The 21,335-nt window shown below is 38.9% G+C and overlaps 1 protein-coding gene across 6 annotated transcripts in view; it reads left to right on the top strand.

Moving 5' to 3' along the window:
- Positions 1-21,335, top strand: part of DSCAM (DS cell adhesion molecule) — a 695,956-nt gene that overhangs the window by 87,380 nt on the left and 587,241 nt on the right. The window lies entirely within an intron of this gene.

The following is a 21,335-nucleotide window of genomic DNA, read 5'->3' as shown; positions in this document are numbered from 1 at the left end:
TTCTGAATGCTCCCCCCGTACTGGCTCACTTACTGATGACAATAACCCTGTGAAGTCAATTCTATTATTATTTCAATCTTAATGATGCAGAAACAGAGGCACCCTGAAGGTCCTTAACTTGAACATAGTCAGGTGGTTGGAATGTGGTAGAGCCAAGATGCAATCCTGGGTAGCGTAGTCCAGTTGTGGAGCATTCTTAACCACCACTGTTTAAGGTCTTGTAGGAGATATCAGGGTGTGTGTGTGTTTGGGTGACAAAGATATGAGCAGATGGGTGAAAAGATTCCCCACACTTCAAATGGAGGGAAGGACGACTCCTGCTGGTAAACCACATCCATCAATAGCATTGGGTCCATTGAAACATTCTAATTTCTAATCAGGTGGCTATATTGTTATCAACATTGTTTTCTTTATTATTGCTACTATTTTGATGCTAATAAGAGTAACTACCCTTCATTGAACCTTTATTCATCAGAAGTAACAGTAAGTGCTTTACACAAATACAAGCTGGTTACTATTAGTCCCATTTTAGTGATAAATAAATTGAGGCTTGGACAAGTTAGTTTGCCCAAAGTCCCTTTGCTGATAAGCTAAGCAGAGATCAAACGTACAGCCCAGCAAGCAGAATGGTCCAAGAAAACTTCAGCAACATGTCGGTCAGTAGCATACATGTTAGGTAGAGCAAACACACAGTTAGGAAGAAGCTGGCTCAGGCTCTCTCCTCCTGGAAAGTCTCTGCTTTTAGGTTCATCAGAGGAGATGACCAAGGCAGTGCTGATCCAGGGTTGTTCTGTTTCCCTCGTGGCTTAGTGCCATTAGCCCTATAATTAGTTTTGATCCATGACAAATGAATCAGCACTCAGGTTGCTCAGCTTTTCAATGCAAACTTCTCCAACAGCTCGATAAACTGTTGATATCTTTCCTTGTAAAGCTGCGTCTATTTTTTTTTAGCAAGCACCAGATCCTATAATATTTCTCCTTACAGTCAAATCAAAAGCTGACCTTCTAACCAACCGTCAGAATTCAAGAAATCCATTAGTAAATTCATCCATTAGTAAAGACAAGAAATTGGAATAAGGGACAATATCTTTTAGAGTCCTAACTCTCATAATGCTAGAATATTCCTTATAGTCTTTTTTCTACCTATAAACTTGTTTTTCTAATTGAAACCACAGTGTAATCACAATTTTGCTTTCTGCTTGACATTGCATCTTAAATATTTTTTGTAGTATTTCATAGTCTTTTTAAATATAGTTAAAATTTTTTTTATTGAGGTCACATTGGTTTATAACATTATGTAAATTTCAGGTCTACGTCATCATTATTTCAACTTCTGTATAGACTGCATCGTGTTCACTGAATACAATTTTTGATCCATAATATTCCACCAAACTAATGCTCCACAATTATTTTCTTCTTATGGCTTATTTAGATGATTTCCAACTTTGTAGAGTTTTATATAAGATTGGAAAGAATAACTTGGTGCAGAAAACATCTGTGCTATTTAAGATTGTAACCTCAGAATGCGTTGTAGGAGAAAATGTTCAGGCTTGGGAATTACACAGATCTGATGTGAATGGTGGCTCTGCCACTCTCCAGCCACGTGGCCTTCGTGGCCTTCTGTATGTTAGCTAACATGCAGAAGCCTCTGTTTCTCACTCTTAAAATGGGACTACTACCTACCCTGTCAAATTGTTGTGGTTGTGGGTGTCTTTTGAGAATTAAGGGATACAAGGACGTTTCAAGTTTCTTAGCACAATTGTAGTTAGATACTTCACCAATGGTAAATATTAGTATTATAAATAGGTTCCTCAAAGAGGAAATGTTGGATGAAAGCTTATAATATTTTTCAGGATCTTGATAACCTATTAACCAGTTGCTTTCTAAAATGTGCATATACTTTCATTTCAAATGAATACAAGTGAATTTTAAACACTGTGGCTATTTGTGGCATTTCTTTAAGTGCAGTAAATTCTACATGTTCCTTAATTATAGTCATGTGCTGCATAACGACGTTTCTGTCAACAACAGATCGTATATACAGCAGTGGTCTCAAAATCGGTACCATAGAGCCTAGGTGTGTAAGAGGCTATACCATCTAGGTTTGTATAAGTACACTCTGTGATGTTCACACCATGACGAAATCACCTAATGACACATTTCTCAGAGCACATGCTCATTGTTAGGTGACCCATATCTGCAGTTGTATCTCCTCTTTGTGACTTGTCTGCTCATATATCCTTTGAAGTGAATTAAATTCATTAAACAATTACAGAGTATCTCTTTTGTGTCAGCTCTGGGCTAGGTGTTAGAAACACAAGGATGGATGGATGCAGTCCTTGCCTCTGGAACTTTCAGTCTAGTAGGGGAGAAAGACAAGCACAGGACTCCATATAATTCAGTGCTATACACACAGTAACAGGCACATGGTCAAGGAGAGAGCAGAGAGTGATGAATGCCTTTCCAATATATCTCTGGATGCCTTAGCAAGTTTTAAAAGTGATTTGTGAATAGTTGACCAGCTTAAATTTTAAAACAATAAGCCTTGCTCTTTTGTGTTATAGAAGCAAATGAAGATGATGAGTCAAATCCCAGATTCTCTTACTTTGTCCACTCTGTCCTCTTCCAAAAGCACATTACATCTTTCTTCTACATAACTATGTGAGGCGATGCTTCATCCTTTGGTACCCTAGAAGGAGGAGTTGACAAAGCTAGAGGGAGGGTAGGGATTGCATATATTAAGTAAGCAGAAAAACCACCTCTATAGTCTACATTTCCATATGGCATTTGTGAGGAAATAAGATAACTGAAGGGAGGGTCCTGGAAAATCAAGTGTGGACCAATTGTATTGAAGCTCTCTGAATGCAGTGGTGGCATGGAGGGCCCAACTGAATTGTTACAGACAAGGCTGCTGGTACATTATCTGCAGATTTCAAAAAAAATTCTGTTTACATTCAAACAGGCAGATCAGGCTTACACTGCAATAGGGTGAAAGGAAGGAAGGAGAGAGAGAAGGAGGGAAGGCAAGAAGAAAGGAAAGAAGGAAAGAAAGAGGGAAGGAAAGAGGGAAGAGAGGGAGGAAGGAAGGAAAGACTTTGTGTACACATGGCTTGACTCAAGGCTCTGGTGAATTGTCAAAGAGGCCTTTTTCAAGGTGGTTACTGATCACTTAGAATATATAATTTTTACTTATTTTAATTTTTATTGAGGTCTAATTGACATATAACGTTATGTTGGTTTCAGGTGTACAACATAGTGATTCAATTTATGTACATATTGTGAAATGATCACTGTAATAAGTCTATCACTCATCACTACACAGTTACACTTTAAAAAAAATATTTTTAAATGGTCTTCTAGAGTAACCAAGTCGTCTAATCTCTTTAGAAGCTGTTAAAGCCGAGAGCCTCTAATTAGAGTTTCCTTGGATTGGAGGTCCTTGATTTCATCTTCAGGCCACTTCCAGAATTCTGTAGGGCGACGTGGATCTGCTGTGGATCTCCAGATGACCCCAAGTCAATGCCCATCTAATTCACTGCAAGCCAAGTTTAATCTGCTCATCGTTTATTAAGCGCTGACATTTCTAGGATTTAGTTAATGCCTATCATATATTTTAGATTCAAGGGCAACTGATGTTGGGGTTTTAAGGAAGCCAATGAGACATCCTGGTTCCTTTCCCACACCTGGAACCAACTGAGAGAGAGAGAGAGACAAACACCTAGGAGTCAGATGGAGGTCAAAATATTGTCTTTTCATGACAGTGTCTCGGTGTGAACCCCAGAAGCAGGCCAAGCTGGACCCCGCTCAGTTTACAGTGTGGGTGAGAGCAGCCCAGAGGACACACTCCCTGCAGGCAGACAGGTGCCAGCAGCAGGTGGGGAGAAAAGGGGATATGCCATTGCCTTCTCCCAAATTCACCTTCTGTCCGACAGGAGGGAGGGAAGGCCTAAAAGTCTGTGCGTTTTAGACTCCAATGCAGGTTTCTCAACCTCAGCACTATTGACACTTGGGCCTGGGTCATTCTTTATTGTGGGGGCTTCTTGTGCATTCTGGGATGTTTAGCAGCATCCCTGGCCTCTACTCACTGGATCCCATAGCGCCACCCAGCCTCCCAGTTGTGACAATTAACGGTGTCCTCAGGCATTGCCAAATGTTCCTTAGGAGCAAGATCTCTGCCAGTGGAGAACCACTTCTCCAATATAAGGACCCTCCAAATGGAAGGACAGACCCTGAGAGGGGAATTGAAACTACAAAATGAACTGCAGGCAGCATCCTCCCCGTAGCCCTCCTAGTCCCAGCAGGCAGGACCCACTGCCCTCCTCTGCTCTATCCCAGCTCCCTGTGTGTGCCCCTTCCTCCCTTTTTCTCTGCCTCCCTTCTTGCAATTACTGTCACCTGTGGCTTATTGTGAGGGCAGAAGCTCCCTGGCTTCGTGTCCCCTGAGTGCCTGCCTACATCTCTGTACCCCTCCCAGTGCCTGGAACAGTCCTTGACATAGCATGGCCTCTTGTGTGTATGGTGGTATTGAGTTTATAAAATTTTTTTCATATGTTAGAATAATAATGGTTGTGATCATTTTTCAATATTAGTATTTGGCTGTCAATATAATTCTGCAAATCATTTATGCATTCGTCTGACCTGCCAAATGCATGGATCTTCCCCAGCACAAAAAGCAGAGACTCTTAAAATGGTGGAAAGAATAGCAAGCAATTACCTGTCCAGGGTACTGGCTCCAAGCCCAGTCTTAGCACTCAGTGTCATTAAATAGCGATAATAGTCACATATATTACCTTCTGCACATTTTAATTCCTCTCAAAAAGTGTTTTTTTGTTCATCATTCTTATGCCTTTATCTTGGATTCAAGCTATAATCTTCCAATTATATGATACATGCAGCTAATTAGGACTACTTAAGGGGCAAAACACAACTTATTCTTCAAGGCATGTTCACTTGAAGTTGTCTCAATAATTGTATAAGCTATTTTAGGAATTAGAGCCAATATGTAATTAATTACAGGACCCTTGTTCACATCGCTCAGAAAAGGAGCCTCCAAGGAGATCAAGTTATCGAATCGATATATCTCTTCCAAGGCAGAGACGTGCATCCCTTTAGTTATATCACGCTTCTTAATAGGAAGGCGTGAGAACCTAAACATTGTCCAATTAACCTTCAGGGCCCGTGGCTGCACCAATAAATCATTGCTCTCTGAAACATTCCAAGACTAGCCCCAATATTGGGTACTTTTAATTTTAACACATTCTACCTTACATCGAGGCAAAATCTGCATTCCTCTAACTTCTGCTGGAGAGTCCTGGGGCCAGATAGAACATTTAATGCTCTTGCCCGCAGCCATCATTGTGGAATCTTCAGAATTCTTCGTTCGCAGTTGTCCCAAATTGTCTCTTTTCATGCTTCCACCATCTTTGTTTCGCTCTGTTATGGACAGAATTGTGTCCCCACAAAGTTCATGTGCTGTAGCCCTAACCTCTAGTTTCTCAGAATGTGACTATAGTGGAGAGACAGGCTTTAAAGATTAAGTTAAAATGAGGCCATTAGTGTCAGGCTCTAATCCAATCTGAGTAGTGTCCTCGTAAGAAGAGGACATTTGGACACACACAGAGACACCAGGGATGTGTGTGCACAGAGGAAAGAGCATGTGAGGATACAATAAGGATACAATGAGAAGACGGCCATCTGACATGATGATCTTGGACTTCCAGTCTCCAGAACTGTCAGGAAATACAGTTCTGTTGTGTAAACCCCCATGTCTGTGGTATTTTGTAGTTGTAGCTCAAGCAGGGTAATACACCCACCATGCCCTCACCCACCCTTGAGCAGTAACTTGTCAAGATCCTGCCTCAGCTTTCTCTCTGCAAGTTTTTTGGTCTGTTTGGTTTTTCTTTCTTCTCCCCAAAGCCCACCAGTATATGGTTGTGTATTCTAGCGGTAGGTCCTTCTGGTTCTGCTATGTCGTACGCTGCCTCAGCATGGCTTGCTGAGCAGTGCTGGGTCCGAGCCCAGGATCCAAACTTGCAAAACCACCGAAGCAGAGTGCGTGAACTTAACCACTGAGCCACGGGGCCTCACCTCTCTGCATAATGAAGACAGCAAGAGCACCTACCCCCGGGGGCAGAGGGGGATTACAGGAGATAATGAACAGTGTTTCCTGCATAGTATTTAATGAATATTACTTCTTGCTAATATTATTCTCATTATCATTTCTATCATTATATTATCTTTGTCTAAGTAACTAACAAAAATATTAAATAAAACAAGGTTAGGACCAGTCTAATGCCATGTTACTTCTGAATTTCTGTAGAGTTGACTTTGAGCCATTACTAAATGCTTCCTCAGACATTTATTCCTATGGCTCACATTGTTGTGTCCATACATTCCTTATTGAAATTTAGATTTATTGCCTCTGGCATTCTTCTAGTTTATTGGCCTCTTATATTTTACAGAAGTGATTCAAAAATATTTAAATTATTTGTTTTTAAGTGTGTAGGGTTGGTCCAAATACCCAAACATGAAAATGGCTCTTGTGATGGTTACTTGGGATCATGGGTTTACTTTCTATCGGCTAAACTTTTTCTAATAGTCATAGAATTGCTTCATAATATTTCCTAATGGTATCCACGTTGGGCTTCAGTGATCATGGAGCGAGCTGCATGCATTATGTTGTTAACATGATACCGCAGCCATCCCACATATGCAAATGAAGACACTACTAAATTAGAAGCCAGAGTATGGTGAGTCCAGTTCTAGCCTCCTATTCACTCCTCTCCTGCACTTTGTGTCTCTTTGCTAACCTTACCTGCATCTCACACCAGATTATTCTCATGTCGAGACAGTCATAATGGATTAAGAGCATGCCAGGCTTGTAGTCCTGGGGTGTCCTTTGATAGCCTGTGTGGGCATTATAGCCTCCTTAGAATACCATTTAAAGTTAGAACTATTTTGTCTTTACAAATAGGATTTGATTTTTATCAAACACTGGAAAATGCTGTCACTGGCACTGTCTTCGTGCTCCCTCCTGGAAATGAAGGATACCAGGTTGGTTTAATTTAAAACGCTCCAGTAATAACGTTCAGACGTTACAACTCAATTTGATTTTCAGAAGTCATCATGAAGGGAATATTTTAAAAGTCTTACTCCTTTAAGTTTAAAAATGTTCTGCAGAATTAATTTGGCAACAGCCAGCCACCCACTCCAACCCCAACCTTCTAGAAAAGATATGCCTCCAGGACATTTCTCCAAATGAAGTGTCAAATCCAAATCAAGTCAAATTTCCAATGTGGGATAATGGACTCTATTTTATGACATTTTTCTGTGCCCCAGGGGGTGCTTGGGCCCATTACACAGCTGCTTGGTGTATATTAGGTGTATTAGGAAAGAAACTCGAGTGGCTGTGGGGTTTCTGCTTAGTGAGGTCCAAGCCATATCTCATAGGTTCTGGGGTTATTAATGGTGTGTCTACCTGCCTTGAGAATGTTCACACTCCATTCTGTTCTGAATACTTAATAGCAAGAAGGATGTGATCCTTCTCTTTTAGAGAGAAGTTTCTGTGACTCAGCGAATCCATTCTAGTGTGATGGGCAAACTGTCAAAAGTAATGAATTCCAACTGAGATTTTGTCCCACAGGAGAAAAACCGAGTGTAGTTGTAAATTAGCATTAATGCCCCGACGTATTTTGGACATGCTACATTTTCTCCACAGATTTTGGTCTAGAGGATGTCTTTAGAGGAAACCACTCCAAAATTTATGTTTTCTGGTTTGGTTGTTTCAATCCTTAATCACAGTTTGAATTTTAGGAAGAAATACATCGAAGTAGGTAATTAGGATGTTCTGGAAAAAACAGAAGGAAAAGAAAAGAAAAAAGAAATAAGTGCTGCAATCAAAGACATTTCAGTGGCAGAGTTTCATTTTTTTCATTTCTTATGCAGTTCTGAGTTAAGGGTGTCATTGCTGAGCCCTAATCTATCTAAAGGTAAGAGATTACATAGATGAAAGGTGGCAGAGACTTAGTTCATACCACTTGGAATGAGCTCCAAGAAATACACAGTGTACCTAGCCAAGCACAACTTATTATGAGAATCTTAAATCATCATTCTGCAAGGATGTTTCCATCAAAGGTGTCTAACTTGGGGATTTTGACCTTGAAGGACTCAAACGCAGAATGGTGGGTGCCTTTGCCTGCCTTCTGAGGAGAGAGCCCAGGACTTTCGTCTCCTTCTCAGAGAGCTCTGAGTCCAAACACAGTCTCTACTGAAACGGCTCCCTGGAACCAAATCCTAGGTCTGTTCCTCGTGACAGAGTTCAAAGCTCATGTGCGTTCTCATCTCTAAGATGACAATAGCAGTATTGACTGCTTCTAAGATGTATTTTGAGGATTACACTAGGTTTTGTAGGGGCCAGCCTGGTGGCCTAGTGGTTAAGTTTGACGCACTTTGCTTCAGTGGCACAGACCAACACCACTTGTCAACCATGCCATGGTGGCAAACCACATATAAAGTAGAGGAAGACTGACACAGATGTTAGCTTAGGGTTAATCTTCCTCAGCAAAAAAAGAAACCTAGGTTTTGTATATAGAGTACTTAGCATGATCCTGGCATATAATACATGTTGAGTAAATGTTAGCTAATCAGTTACGCCCCAAAGAAAAGCAATAGTAGTAGACTGAAACCAAATTTAAAGTTTAGTAATGCACTTGGTGATACTATCTTGGTAGAAATGAGGCTGGCAAGCCACGTAAGTATAGATTAAAACAGTGTCATATATAGATGCAGCCCGCTAAATGAAAGGGACACTTTCTCATCTTTGCACACCCTAGGACACACAACGTGAGATCTTGTATAACTAACTCCCTTCCCTTCTCTGGCCTCTGCCTTCTCACCTAGTACAGTGTGTAACAATAAACACTCCAGTGATTACAGGAGGCAGTCATGGATGAAAATGCTTTGGAATGGACAAAATGCTCTATAAATGTACAGGTGGAATTATGAATTGTTTAGAGTGAAAGGTTAATTTTAAAATATTATATTTCCCTGGGATTTGTTTATTTATATTTAATTGAATTTAAGCATGTCTTGAATATAGTCATGTGTTCAAGAAGCATTTATTGGGATTCTACTACATGCCAGAAATTATTCAAGGAACTGAAAATATATTAGGGAATAAAACCAACCAAAATACTTATCCTTTAGGAACTAAAATTTTAAGGGGAAGGAGAGACAGACAGACTAAACAAATGTAGTAAATATGTAAATAATGCAGTATACTAGGTGATAGATGGAGAGAAACAGCACGTGGGTCAAGTGGGAGCACTCACCGTGGTGGAGGGCACTGCAACTTAAGTAGGTGGGTCAGAGAAAATCTCATTGAGAAGGAGATGGTTCAGCAAAGAATTGAACAATTAGGAGAGTGAGCCAGGTGGTTTCTGTGGGAAGAGCATCCCAGGCAGAAGGAGGAGGATGTATAAAGATCCAGAGCTTGGAGCCTGTGGGGACGGTCTAGAGATGGCAAGAAGGCCAGCATGGCTGGAGTGGAATGAGCAAGGAAGAGAAGTAGGAGGTGGCATCAGAGAAGTAACAGTGAGGATGGATCATGGAGAAAGATTGGCCTTTATGTGAGACAGTGGGGGCTCTGGAAGATTCTGACCAGAGGAGAGAGATGGCCTGACACACTGGATCACTCTGGCTCATCAATGACAATGTGTGAGTAGGGGGCAAAGGTGGAGGCAGAGAGAGCCATCGGGCACCATCATGGCAGTCCAGGGGAGAGATGATGTAGCTTGGGCCAGGGAGGTGACAGAGGAGATGGCAAGTAGCTGATTCTGAGCATATTTTGGAGATGCAGCTCATTGACTTCCTGAAGCAGTAAATGTAAGGTATGAGAAAAAGAGGGGCATCAAGGAGGACCCCAGGTGTTTGGTCTGAGCAACTGCAAGAATGGATGGCCCTTAGCTCTTTTATTTAAAAACTAATATTTTGCGGATAGAATATTTTTGTATGTGCCTTGTGTGGTTATAACATATCTCTTTCTGAAATATTAACAAAAGTGGAAAAAAATCACATGGAAGAAAAGGGGAAGTCAACTTCTTGACTGTTATATGTTAAGAATGCTGAATCTCAGAATATGGGAGTAACTGAGTGTACCAGGATGTTAGGACAATTTACCAGGGTTCCATCAATGGATTTTTTTCTAGTCCTGAGTGTTTGAGATTCCCAAATAATCCTGTGTAGGTGGGATTTCTACAGCCTACATTCCATCATCGAGAGCCTGTGGGTGTCATTAGGCTCCACGTCGGCTGATGTAGGATGAGAATCAGACACACTGTGACTCGCACACATGGGAGGCATTGTTCTACGTGAGGTTGGTTGGGGCTGTTTCTGAGCATGATTGCAAATAAATACACTCTCTAGAAACACATTCACCTACAGACTTTGCTGTCTGCATATTTTTCCTTTCTAAGCTCTTTCTCCACATATTCAGGGCTGTATTTTCAAATTCTCTGTTTACATTGAAATATTTAATTTTTCAGGCTTAGATATCTATTTAACTTAATCATATGGACTACAAATACCCTCCCTTCTCATCTCCTCTCATACTTTTCCATGTAATGATATTACCATCTTAGGTTAAATCAATATTTAGGATTTACATTATTGTAACTATGTAAATATTAGCTACAGCCGAGCCACATAGCATATTATGAACACTTTCCTTTCTATTATAGCTTTGTGTTTTTCCTAGGATTAATAATCACTTACTTTTTTGTTTACTTAGTCTTCACTGCATATGTAACTAATTCATCCCCCAAATTCTCCAATAGGACTAAGTACTCCTTTTCGTACATTCAGATACATCGGGGTCTTCCAATGTTTGTTTTTGTCTTTGAAACATCTCTCTGGGAGCCTCCTTTCTGCACCAAGCTGGGCTAGTTTTCATTATACAGTTATTATCTTGGAATCTTGCAGAAGTTCCTTTTGTCTCTCACCTGTGTTTGAGTCTCTGTTTCCCATAGTTCACATGTTCCTCTTTCTTGGTTTGCTGTCTTTTTTTGGTCTTCCAGAAGCTTTTTAAACAGCATGCATGAGAGGTTAAATTTTTAATTTTAATTTTAAATTTTTGACTTTGCATCATCTAAAAATATCTTCATTTCCTTGCTTGATACTCTGGCTGTAGAACTCCAGGTCAGTCCCATGGCTTTTTCTATAAATGGGCACACTGAGGTCCAGAGAGGTGAAAGGGCAGGCCCTTGGCCTCCATGCTGTCGTAGATCAGAACCTGACAGCAAGTTTCAACCACAGAGAACCCCAAGGAAGGTGCACCTTTTGTCGCAAAGAAGTGCCCTTTCTACCTTAACGGAGGCCTGGCTTGAGTTATTTTTAAGTGTTCATTGCATTATCCAGGCGCTCAGTGCTGTATAAGAAGGTGGTGTGCGAGAACAATGCCCTCCCCTTTTCTAAGCATCCAAGGTACAAATGTTTGAGCGATGAGTAAGGTCACATAAATAAGCAAAATCTTGATTAAGCAAGGGCAACAACAACATGTATGGATAAGGTGGTGTGAACGTACAGATGCTGATGAGACCAGGTGAGTTCTGTGCAATGTTCCCCCATGTTTTGTGCAAAGATACAGGGGTCTCATATACCTGGAGCCCAGACATAGGTTCTTCCCATCACTGCTTTGGAGACAGTTGGCGTTGCTGGTAAGATGAGGCAACTGAACATCTATGCTCTGTTACTGGTCACCCATCCTGTGCCTGAAAGTCCGTTAAAATGATAGCAAAGAAATTTACACATAGTCCTAAGGACAAAGAAGAAGAGAGGTAAGATGATGGCAGCCATGAGATGCTAATGGCAATGGACGAGTGGCTCGTGATTTAACATACTGGAGAAAGCTAAAGGAGGTCACACAGGACGAAGCCAATGAACAGGCCTCGAACTCAGGCTAGTGAATTGGAGGGACCAGGTTACACTGGAGTCAATCCTCTGAGGGTCTTGCTAATTAAAACAGTTGTTGTCACTTGCAACTTGGGGTATATTTGCAATTATGAGAACGGTCATTTGTTTTATGACTGAAACACAAGACCTATGCATTACCCGAAAAAATTAATTACTTGAAAAGTTAGACTTGTGTTAGTCCTTAGGCTGGAGCAAATGGAAAACTGAGTGCCCCTGAGCATGATGAAGTTCTGGCCAAAAAAAAAACCACAAAGGATGCTAAACACTATCACGGTCAATGAGATTACCTAAGAAGAATGTGTGTCTTCTTCTTACTCCATCTTCAGCGCTGACGCCTAACACTGGAGTTTAAGGTTTCCTTACTGGACTTGGGTTTTCTGTTTTCTGTTCAGAAGCCATTGCAGTCCCTGATTGTGATTTATTTTGTTTTTTTAGCCCTAGGATAGGTGATTCAGTTGGCTTCAGTTACTTTCATTTGATGGTCTTGTTTTATTGTTGCTTAGCTGTTTTGTTTGTTTCTAGTTCATGTCGCTGTGTTTTTGGACATTCTTTTTTTTGTAATTTTTTCCCCTTTCTCCCAGCCTTTTAATCTGCAGGAAACAGTTCTGTCAACATTATGATGATGTTAGCTTTATTTCCCACTCTCTTTTTCTGATGATTTCGGTAATTTATAATTCCTTATGTGAATCTGCACTCCTCTCTCTTTCTTAATTAATTTCTTCTCTTTTTGTTCCCAAATTTCTGTGCTCCCCCATCCCAAAGAGTCATTGACATCATTTTGGTTTATTCATGTGCTTTACAGCTTGTAATCATAATTCTCAGAGTGTCTTCTGCTTCTTCCAAACCTCGAGCCACTTTCATGTGTCTGAAAACCTTTGAGCTTAAAAGGTAAATGCTGGAACATAGCGAACTACATACATACTATTCATTACAGAGTCCGTATTCTCCTCTGAAAATGTACACTTAACCCCCAGCAATATTAATGAGAGTGACTTTCATCCATCCAAAGGGACGGAGAGACTTTCTCTCTAAAATGAATTCCCTGTACACATATGGAAATCATTCTCTAGACAATTATTGCAAACAGTACTTAGACATTTTCTGGGTAAAACATTAACATTTTTCTTATTTTTTTCCTCCAGAGATTTGTAAAACACACAGCAAAGTTGAGATTTTTTTCCTTGTTGCAAAATCAGTACAAATATTGGATAAAAAGAACATTCTTACACATAGTAGCTAAACTCTCATAAATGTGTTCTTCTTATAATATGTGAGAAATTCTTTTTCTCAGTCACTCACGCTTGTTGTCCTTTGATAACTATATGATGGAATTTAGATTATAATAGTTGACATATATGAAATACGGATTAAATATTGTTCCTTATAAGCAATATTTTTAGCTTTATATAGTATGAAACTATAATAATTTTCTTTTAAACATTTATTTATTTTTTCCATAAAAATTTGAAGTCTTCTGTAATGTACTAGTCAGTGCACTAGGTACCGGGAATAAGGTTGCATCATATCATATGCAGTACCTCCCTTATATATTACAATATAGTGGGGTGTACATACCGAACAACTCTAAGAGCTATGAATGAATGATGCAGGAAGCTCAGAGGTAGGACATAGGGTCTAGTCTGGGAGGTAGAAGACCAGGGATAAATCCCTAAGGAATTGATGTTCAAGCTGAGATTCACAGAATGAGTAGCATCCAATTGGGCAAAGGATGATGAAGTATTCCAGGAAAGGGTTCTGAGGTGGGAAGGGTCTTGGGGACCCAAGACACTGAGGAGACCAGTGTGTCTGGACCCTAGTAAATCATAAGCATTAGTTAAGATTGGATTTTTTCTATATACAATTTATTAAGATCAAAATACAAGTAGATGGATCAAATCTCAACAAAAAACATGACTATGTCACCCCAATGACAGCACTAAAAAAGAAAGAAGCCTGGTTCTCAGTTCTCATTTTGGGTTTGATATTTCTCACTATAATTCTGGAAGAATTGCTTCCTGTACTTTGAAGTTCGCTTATGAGGTACATAAACATTTAGGATTGTTATATTGTCTTGATGAATTGACCACTTTATCATTAGACATTAACCATTCTAGTAGAATTCCTTATCCTGAAATCTAATTGGATTTTCATATAGCCACTCTAGCTTTCTTTTTGAATAGTGTTAGCATGGTATATTTTCCTGTCCTTTTATTTTTAATCTCCTTTCTTTTTCATATTTAAAATGAGTTTCTCCTGAATGGTGTCTAGTTAGGTCTTGATTTTTTATTCAATCTGACAATTTCTGCGTTTTAATCGGAGTGTTTAGCCCATTTTTATATAATGTGAACATCATTTGGGGTCAGATTTAAATCTACCATCTTGATAATTGTTCCTATTTCTTGTGTCTATTTTTTGTTCTTTCTTTTTTCTTTTCTTGTCTCTTCTGGGATTAGTGGAGTATTTTAAAAATAATTTTATCTACATTTATTGGTTAATATCTAAGTTTTGTTTTGCTTTCTGTTTTGTTTTTTAACTGCTTGTTTTAGAGTTTACAATTTATATCTTTAAATGAGCATGGCCTACTTTCAAATAATATTCTACCACTTACCGTATAGGAGACACCACAGCAGATTGTTTCCCTCCTCCCACCTGCCTTTACGATGATATTTTCATTCATTTTACTTCTACATATGGTATAAACCCCGCAATACATCATTGTTATTTTGCTTTAAATAGCAAATTCTCTTTTGATGATGTTTTTTAAATAAGGAAGTTTTTTTTATGTTTATCCACATATATACCATATTTTGGCACTATGATTTCTTCTGTGAAGTCACAAATGTCCATCTGATATCAATTTCCTTCTGCCTGAAAGCCTGCCTTTAACATTTCTTGTACTGCTGGTCTACCGACAATGACTTCTCTTAGCTTTTGAATGTCTGAAAAGTCATTATTATTTTGCTTTCATTTTGAAAGTTTTTTTCTAGGTATAGAATTTTACCTTGGCAAGGTTTTTTCTCTGTATTCTTTTAAAATAATACTTTAACTTTTTGTCTCCACTGTCATCTGGCTTGCATTATTTCTGGTGAGAAGTCTACTTTCATTCTTATCTTTGTTTCTCTGTATGTAATATGAACTAAAAAGAAATTTTTGGCTGCCTTTAAGATTTTTCTCTTTATCACTTGCTTTCAGCAGTTTAATTATGATGTGTCATGGTACGATTTTCTTCATGTTTCTTGTTTGGTGTTCATTAAATTTATTGGATATTTGAGGTTCTAATGTTCATTAAATATTGAAAATTTTGGATATTAATTCTTCAAAAATTTTCTGTTTCTTGTCCTCCTTCTGGAACAATTGTATACATATTAGGCCAAATGATATTGTCCCAGAGCTCACTAATTTCATATTTATTGTCTTTAGACCTGTTTTTTGTTTTTCAAATTGTGTAGTTTCTATTGCTCTCTCATCTGGGTCACTGACATTTTCTTCTACAAGGTCTAATCTGTTGTTAATTCCATTTGCTTGTTTTTCATTTCTTATATAGTATTTTTAATCTCAAGAAGTTCCATTTTGGCGATCTCCATCTCTCTCATTAATATGCCTTTGCTTTCTCCTACTGTCTTGAATATATTGGGCGAATACTTATAATAGCTATTTTAATTAATGTCCATGCCTGCTAATTCTAGCATCTGCAATTTCTGTGTCTGTTTTTATTGAATGGGTTTACTCCTGATAACATGTCATATTTTCTTGCTTCTGTCCAATATTTTTTGTGGCCAGATATTGTAAATTTTACATTATTGATTATCAGATTTTTTTCTTTTCCATTAACTAGTATTGACGTTTGTTTGTTGTGCAGTTAAGTTACTTGAAATCAATTTAATCCCTTCTGGGATCCATTCTGGGATCACTTTTAAGTATTTTTATGGTGTTTTGTCCCCACTGTTGTGGGTGTTTACTTGAGGACTCTATCTGATACCCCGTGTATTGGTTCCTTCCATTCTGGCTGGTTGGAACATGAGCTTTTCCCTCCTCCGTGTGAGCTTCAGGGATCTTCCACCTGCTCCTTTCTGATGTTTCTTTTGCTGCATCAGTAGTTTGCTCACGCACATGAAATGTCAGTACACAGCTCAAGACTCATCCAAGAGAGCCTTCTTCAGATCTCTGGAGCTCCCTCTCTATGCAACTTCCCTCTTCCTGCTTTGTAAATTCTAGTGGTCTTGGCCTTCCCAAGCTTCATATTTTTTCCTACTCAACTCAGAAATTCCACCAGGTTCTATTTAGGTTTCCTCCTTGTGGAATGATTTGGGATCTCTCTCCGGGCAGAAATTTGGGCACTATCAGGACCCACTGTGCTTGTTTCCTTATTTCATGGCTTCTTGTTCTGTACTGCCTGACTGTGTCCTTGCAGGAGGGTAAATCCAGTTTTTGGTTATATATATATAATGGACAGAGACAGAATTTCATATTTCTAAGTTCTGTGTCATTTCATGTTTTTATCCAATTCTTATTCATGAGGACAGTTGCACAATTTCTTCCATGCTGGGGAATAGATAGAATGATTGAAATAGAGTTAAATGCACAATTACTGTAACGTATGAGCACATTTTTATAACCTGACTTGCAATTATTTCATAGAAACTTAGAATGCTTTCCAAGTCATTATGAGACCATTCATTTATCTGCTTTCAGACTGTCTGATCAAGATGACACTAAACTTCTAAGCATTTATTTAAATATAAAAAATTTTGGAGTCTCAGAATCAGCTAAGGGTTATGCTTTCTAGATAATATTTACCTAAGGCTAAATTACATTCCTTTTCATTTTGGAAGACATTTATAGAAATGGTTTGTTTTAGTAAGCGTATCCACTTACATATTCCTATAAAATCAATGAAAGTATTTTGGACCTAAATGACATTTCCATTCAAAATGAATATACTCAATTTGCAAAACTAGTGGTCTTCTTTAGTTCTCATGTTTTCTGATTTCTCTGAAGCTGTTAATACTGTTGAAAACTGCTGGTTGACTTCCCAAAATACTGTCCTTTTGTTTCTAAGGCATCATTCTTTCTAGGATTTGGGCTGCTCGTCTCATAATTTCCCCTTTATCTCCTTGATGGTTCTGTCTTTTTCCATTTCTTTAAAATCTTCAACTTTTTAATTGAAGTGTAGAATATATACATAAAAGTGTGCATATCACAGTGTACAGCTCAATGAACTTTTCATTAGCTCAAACATCAATATGCCCAGCACGCAGATCAAGAGAAAGAACATAGCTAGCTGCCTGGGTGCCCCCTCTTGCCCTTTCCATTCTCTAGCCCCTCCCTCATGGGTAACCATTATCCTGACTCAACATCATTGATTAGTTTTTCCCATATTTATGCTTGATATAAATGGAATAAAACAGTATATACTATTGTTGTGTCTGTTTGCTTTCATTCAATATTATGGTTGTGAAATTCATAATATTTTGTTTGTAATTGTTCATTCTTATTGTTATGTAGTGATGCAACATGCAAATATATCACAATATATTTATTCATCTTACTATTGATGAATATTTGAGAGGTTTCCAGTACCGATAGTACTGCTATGAATATTCCAGTGTGGTTATTTTTTTGGTGAGGAAGATTTGCCCTCAGCTAACATCCATTGCCAATCCTCCTCCTTTTTTTTTTTTTTTTTTTTTGCTTGAGGAAGATTAGCCCTGAGCTAACATCTATTCCGATCTTCCTCTACTTTGTATGTGGGATGCCTCCACAGCACAGCTGAGTGGAGGAGGTCCACACTCAGGATCTGAAACCATGAACCACTTGGCCACAGTGCTGGCCCCCTCAGTGTGTATTTTTTTTGGTGAGCATATGTATGCATTTCTGTTGGGTAGATACCTAGGAGTTGAATTGTTAAGTCATAGAGTATGCGTATGCTCAGCTTCAGCAGGTAGTGGTGAACAGTTTTCCACAATAATTTTATCGATTTATATTCCCACCTGAAATGTATGAGGTTCCTGTTGCTCCATATCCTTGAGACGCTCAATATATTCTGTCTTTTCCATTTTCGTCATTCGGAAGGTTATGTAGTGGTAACTCCTTGTGCTTTTAACTTGCATTTCCCCAATGACTAGTGACATTGAGTATTTTTTCATGTGCTTATTGGCTACTTGTATATTGGCCTTTGTGAAGTGACTGTCCGTGTCTTTTGTCCATTTTTTATTGGATTGTCTTTTTCTTCTTGACTTAGAGGGGTTCATTATGCATTTTGGGTGCAAGTCCTTTGTCGAATATCCTTTGCTTGCCTTTTATATGTTAACAATCCCAGAGGATATCTCTGATTTTTGTCTCTTCTTGTTCTTCACACTCTCTTTGTATATCTCACCCAGTGGTGGACTTCAGCTTCCTTCACTGTGGAATCTCTCTGGGATCTTGGATGCCTATTCTCAACTTGCTAATGGATGCCCCAAGGGAAGGGCCCCCTTAACCTTAGTAAAACTAACATCATTATTTTCTCTACCCAACCAGCTCTGTCTTCTGTGTTCTCCATCTTCATTCATAGTGTAACTATGCAACCAGGCATACAAGCTATTAAAGTTGGATCATATTGACTTTTTCCTTATCCTCACTCTCCTTACTTCCATGCCCTGCCCACAAATTCTGGCAGGATTAAATCAGGCATATCTATATAATTAGTATTTCTCCTCGTTTCACAGCACCAACGCCCAGGGAGGTCTAAGCCGCCCCCACAGCAGCCTACTCAGGCTTCCTATCTCTAGTCTTCACTCCTCATCCACCTAGTATTTACTTTCTGAAACTACAATCTGGGAAATTACTTGTTCTGTGCCAAAACTTTCATTGACCCTCTCTTTTTTTAAATAGCTTTATTGAGTTATAATTTACATATAATAGCATTCACCCGTTTGTACAATTCACTGGTTTTTAGTAAATCCACAGATATGTACAACCTTCACCAGAGTCAATTTTAGACGATTTTAATCTCCTTGAAAAGAAACTCTGCATGCTTTAGCTGTCACCCTCCTACCTCCTCACCCTACCTCCAGCCCTAAGTAAACCATTCATCTACTTGTGTCTCTACAATTTCCTCTTCTGGACATTTCATATGAATGTAGTCATATAGTATGTGATCTTTTGTGACTGGCTTTTTTCACTTAGCATGAAGTTATAAAGGGCTATCTATGTCTATATCATCGCTATTTCAATATATATCAATATTTCATTTCTCTTTATTGCTGAGTAATATTCATTGTATGGATATACCCGATTTTGTTTATCCATTCTTCAGTTGATGACACTTGAGTTGTTTCCACATTTGACTGTTTTAAATAATGCCTCTTTAAACGTTTGTGTACAAGTTTTTGCATGGACATCTGTATTCATTTCTCTTGGGTATATACCTAGGGGTGGGACTCCTTGTTGCCCGCGGAATTAAGCTGATGCTTTTCATCTTGAGATCTGACACCTCTTATGATCTAGACTTTACAATAAGCTTCTGAAATGTAAGCTCCCGGAGATCGCCCTCCAAGCCTTGGTCGTTAGTGTGTCCTCAGGCCTTAGCACAGAGCCAGGTACTTACTAGGTGATGAGTGAGTATGTACAGAATAAATGAATATAAAGAACCTCAAACTTCTTCTCCAAAATTGTGTTGCTGTTAGTTCTGCCCTTCAGTTATCCTGTATCTTCTCACTTCCCTCTTGCCTAAGAAACTCAGTGACCTAACATTCTTATGCCTTCTACCTAGAATCTACCTTCCCTTCCTCCTCTGGCAAGCTTTCTCTACCACTTATGCTCCTGTAGCATTTTGTGAATAATTCTGCCACAACACTCAGCAAAAGAATTACCATCAATCTCTTTGCATGAACATGGCACCCTCTAGCCCAGAGATTCCTTGAGAGCAGTACCATGACACAGATCATTTGACCTTGCAAATTTGATCACTGGGATCTTGCACAAGGCCTGGTACATAGCAGATGCTCACTAAACATCATTGCATGCATGAATGATGGTGTCATTCCTTTCTGCAAAGTTTCTCCCTCATCTCTTCTTTCCACCTTACCATCTTTGAATTTTAAAGAAAGCAATATTGACTTATTTTTCTTTTTAATGTAACATTCTTCTTTATGTTTGTCACTAGAGCCTTGGTTGTACCATCTGTTATAAGGATATAAAATCTGGAGAACTCTGCAAATGGAGGAACAATCCTCGGAAGCTGCCTCCTCCATCACTCTTAGTGTTTGTACTGCAGGAATTTATACCCTGAATTTCACAACAAGAGGCTGCCAAATGTTTTGTTTAGCTTTCTGTTATTAAACTGCAGTTATTTTCAAGGAACTTTCACACACACATAATTCACATTAAGATTGCCTGTGTCCTTACTGGAGGGAGCAAATGTTACTGTATTTGAAGTGCGTGCGGCACACCATAAAATGGATTACTGTTATGTAAGCAGATGGATGGTCCCTTACATGGAAGAAACAAAAACTGTTGGAATATAGTTGGGTTTTCTTTTGCCTGTGGCCATATGACGTGTATCTTTGAGAATGAGTTTATGTTACATTATTAAACCCAGTGGTGTGAAATAGAAAGACAAATGTGAAATGCCTTAAAAAATGTAAGGAGAAGTGACAGTAATCCCCTACAGGTCACTTATCTCTTTACTAGGATTAAACATTTATTTTGCATTTTCCTCGCAGTCATTTAAATAATTTCACAAGCTGGCTCTTGGGATGTGGTTTACAGTAGGAAACTATACGTTTAATTAAGAAATATGTCTTATATACATTCGCATTTTCAAAGACTTGCTCTTCTAACAAGGCTACTTTTATGAGGCAAGAGAATAAATTCAAATTTGACGAAGTTTTATTTAGTTTTAATTACCCGCAATCCAGATGACAGAAGGGTAATGTGGGGAGGGAAGAAAAGAATCTGGGTGGAATTAATTAGCCTCGAAGAATGACAGTTACCTCCTTCCTAACAATATGTTTGGGGTGATGTCAGTTTCCTAGAAAGCCGAAACGTAAAATCACAGTGCCACTGTCAGCATTTTTATTTGAGCTGAAAGCTGCAATGTTTAACTAGGAACTACGCTTCTGATCCGAACCAGTTTCTCAGTGAGCAATAATTTTCATATTCTGATTTATGGAGCACTGCTGAATTTAGTTTTGATTGGGACAGCAAACTATCAGTTACCACTTGATGAACACCCCTGTCTTCTCTTTGAGTAAGTCTGTCGCCCTTACAGAGTGTATTTTTCTCCATTGTCTTTTGACCAATGGCATTCACTCTGTTTCCCAGCTCAGAGATAGTCAGCACTAGCCCTGATGGGCCAACTCGTGGTCACTGCCCGTGATAGAGAC

Source organism: Equus przewalskii, chromosome 27, assembly GCF_037783145.1.
Source record: "Equus przewalskii isolate Varuska chromosome 27, EquPr2, whole genome shotgun sequence".
NCBI lineage: Eukaryota > Metazoa > Chordata > Mammalia > Perissodactyla > Equidae > Equus > Equus przewalskii.
Note: the sequence above shows the minus strand (reverse complement) of the source record. Positions and strands in the feature narration are given on the sequence as shown.